The sequence below is a fragment of the Ylistrum balloti genome, unplaced genomic scaffold, assembly GCF_031769215.1.
Source record: "Ylistrum balloti isolate Yb309-2 unplaced genomic scaffold, AGI_CSIRO_Ybal_v1 Utg369636, whole genome shotgun sequence".
NCBI classification, from domain to species: Eukaryota; Metazoa; Mollusca; class Bivalvia; order Pectinida; family Pectinidae; genus Ylistrum; species Ylistrum balloti.
Genome location: NW_026781899.1, coordinates 626,166 through 629,703, shown reverse-complemented (window position 1 = coordinate 629,703; position 3,538 = coordinate 626,166).

The window sequence follows — 3,538 nt, the reverse complement described above, 5'->3', positions numbered from 1 at the left end:
AAGAACAGCACAACACTAGATATTGTTATTGTTGTCAGGTGATTGTTCATGGAGTAGAGATTTTCTTGGGATGTCTTTTACTGAAAATATATTTAATCATGAAAGAATGAAGCCTTTGGAAGAATCTGTATACAATTTTATACTTGTAGAATGTTGTTGATCATGGATTCTAATTGTGGTGTGTATGGTATTGTGTTTAGATCAGGTCTGATCTATGCCAGGGTTTGAATGTGATTACATACATATTTTTTCGTTTTTTTGTTTTTGTATTAAACAACCTCTCCATAAAAGAAACTATTTAATGAATTATGCTTTTTTTTACCATGAAAAAATAATCTCTTTATTTAACTTTGTTCAAATTTAAGTTTACTAAAACATATTTCTGTAATATTTCATCTAAGTTTCCCTGTCATTTAACTAAAAAAAAACCAGAAGTATTCTAAGTGTATTTATGTTTACCTGTGGCTCTAGATGAAACTTTTATTAAACTCATCCAACGTGTAAGGCTTCTTTATTACATGGCAATGATAGTTTGATGAAATCAAATCTGATTGATAGCTAGGAGGGTTAAAGTGGTTAAGTTCGATGAAATCAAATCTGATTGATAGCTAGGAGGGTTAAAGTGGTTAAGTTTGATGAAATCTTACCTGATTGATAGCAAGTATGGTTGAAGTGGGTAAGAAATGTTGTTTATAGTTTCAATATTGTGATATTGAGTTATAAATATTTGTAAATGTCAGTGTACCTTGTCTTTTTTTTTTTGGGGGGGGGGGGGGGGGTTCGAGGGGGAGTGATCCAGTTTTTGCCGTCATCATTGATGTGTTGCCAGTATTTAGATGCCCAGGATGCAATCTGATAGAAATATAGATCTTAATTTACTTCTCCAATTAATTTCATGAAATAAGCAGTAAATATTGGAGTGATAAATTAAGATCTCTATTTCAATCAGTTTGTTCAAGAGGGTTTGCAAAAATAATATTTCTGTGATACAGATTTGAAACAGTTTGACAAACCAGACTCCTCACTCAGTTTTGGTCCCACAAAATGTGGTCACATGATCAAGTAAACCAACACATCACATGACCACAGTCTGTGTTGACTGAAATATTAAAAACAGATTTACTATATCTGAAACGACATCGATTATAATCATGATCCTGTTATTAATTTAAAATATCTGGGGAGATTTGAATTAATGTAATGTTTGTTATATGTCAATCAGTAAGTTTTTGTTTTAGTTTTGAAAATAACCCTGACAATATTTGATAGATATAATTTTCGTAAGAAGGCTATTTGCTCCTATACAAAAGTCATCAGTATGAACAGGAACAGTTCCCATCCCTACATAAAATTTTATGATGTTATAAACAGTGTTTAACAGTAGATGAAGATAAAGAGAGCTATTATGTAAGAGATGTACATGCACAACTTTAAACTAATTCATGTTTGCTAAAAGCCCACCCTTAGTACACAAACAATCAAAAATGGAAGACCTAGATTGATAAAACAAGGAATATGTTACATCTGATGGCAAATGTTTAACAACAGTGATACATGTAATAGCTTGAGAGACAGGTAGAGCAACTTATTATTATCTTTAAGTTAAAATATATGTTTTATTTAATTTTAAAAGCTTCTATAATTTTGGCTTGGAGACAAATGTTATAAATCACTTAATCTTGTGAACAAAATTTCCTGTTTGAATGAGTTTTTAGGATTTAAAGGATAGTAAGTTAATTACATTTGCTCATTTATTCCAGTGTGTTGTTAGGGAAAAGGTTTTGATTTTGTGGTTAACAATGAGAATGCTTAAAATTATTTTAAAACGACATGCATGTAAAGAGAATGTGCCACATTGTACATGAGATAAATGAAATCTATAGTCTGTTGGGATATCACATGATACCTAGTCTAGTCATTACTGTGGGACATTCTGGATGCTTATAGAGGGTCACTTACACAGTAGAGACTAAGAAGAACAATCAATGTATCAAATTGTGATTCGCTGATGAATGAGTTGCTGGGAAGTTGTTAATGGTAAACTAATAGATGTATATTTTGTTAGAGTTTTGTTCATACTTATGTATAATTATTTACCATGTTTGAAGAGAATGACTTTACATCTTAAATGTAGGTGTATCATAGGATTTAGAACAATTTTAAAGGTGAACATTGTGCTGTGCAAGTCTTCATGACAGAAATACCTGCCATTCCATAAAAGATCTTTATTAAATCTAACTGCTTCGTGAATTCAGCATTCTTAAATTTCAACATTCCTATACTCAACATTTAGAATTTGCTATGCATCCAAACAGGATCATGAGAAATGAAAATGTACCTAGTACTTAATAAGCTCTTGCTGTTGTGATAATTTTCTCTCATAAAATTGTTCAACTTAAACTTCCAAAACTTTCATTCTGTACCTGTTACTAAATTTCATGATTGTTTGTTTGGTGTTTTGAGTTTCCTATCTTTAGCTCACTTGATTTCAGGATAGTTTAACCTTAGCAGAAGTCCGGCATCCATTATTCCTCTGACATCCGTTGTCCGTCCAGCAAAAACTTTTTTGTTTAAACAACTTCTTCTCAATAACCAACAGGTCAAAAATCATGATAACTGGTGAGTTGCTGGGTTGTAGCCTGATAAATAATGTGAAAAGAAATTACCTTGACCCTTATTCAAGGCTACAGGGGTCAAACAAAACGACTTTATTAACCAAAAGGTGCAGAAGCATGATATTTAACTAATAGGTTCCTAGCATGAATCCTGACAAAATTTGCAAAAAGAAATTATCTTGATCTATAATTAAGGTCACAGGATGGAATTTGTTAAAACATTAGCACAACTTCTGATTACCATAAGACAGAGAAGCATGATATTTGGCTGGTGGATTCTGGGATGAGGCTGATAATGTTTACAAAAAGAAATGAACTTGACCAAATTCAAAGTCAAAGGATCATAGTTGTTACAAGTTGTAAACCTTCTGGCAAACCAAAAGTCGGAAAAGCAGGATATCTCGTTGAAAGGTAAATTCTATGGCAAAGCTTAGCAAATTTTGAGAGGGAGAGAAAAGGAAATGGCTTTTACCTATAATCAAGGTCAAATCTGTCACATTTTAGTGCTGAGTGTTAGGAGCTTAAGTTTGTTGTGGAAATTTGTCAAAATTGACAGGATGTGCCCACTTTGAATGAAAACAGTGTAGGTGTCAGTATACTTGTGGTGAACATCGATCGTGTTTTTGATGGACATTGTATACCAGATGAGCAGTGTAGGCCCCTTGAGCCTCTTGTTTTCGAAACTATTTTGAATATGAGAACATTTTTATCAAACTTTTCAGCGTCTGGTACTGACTTAATCCTATTAAAGTTACATGTTCTTTGCTACTGTACAATTTATTTAAATATTTAAGCTAACACCTTTCAGATTTTTTCAGTTTTCACCTGTTAGACAATGTCACTGTATCCAACGGCTGATGTCTCTGATAACTTCACTTTTTATCTGTAATTCATAATTAAAATTTTTCCGACCATATAGGGAA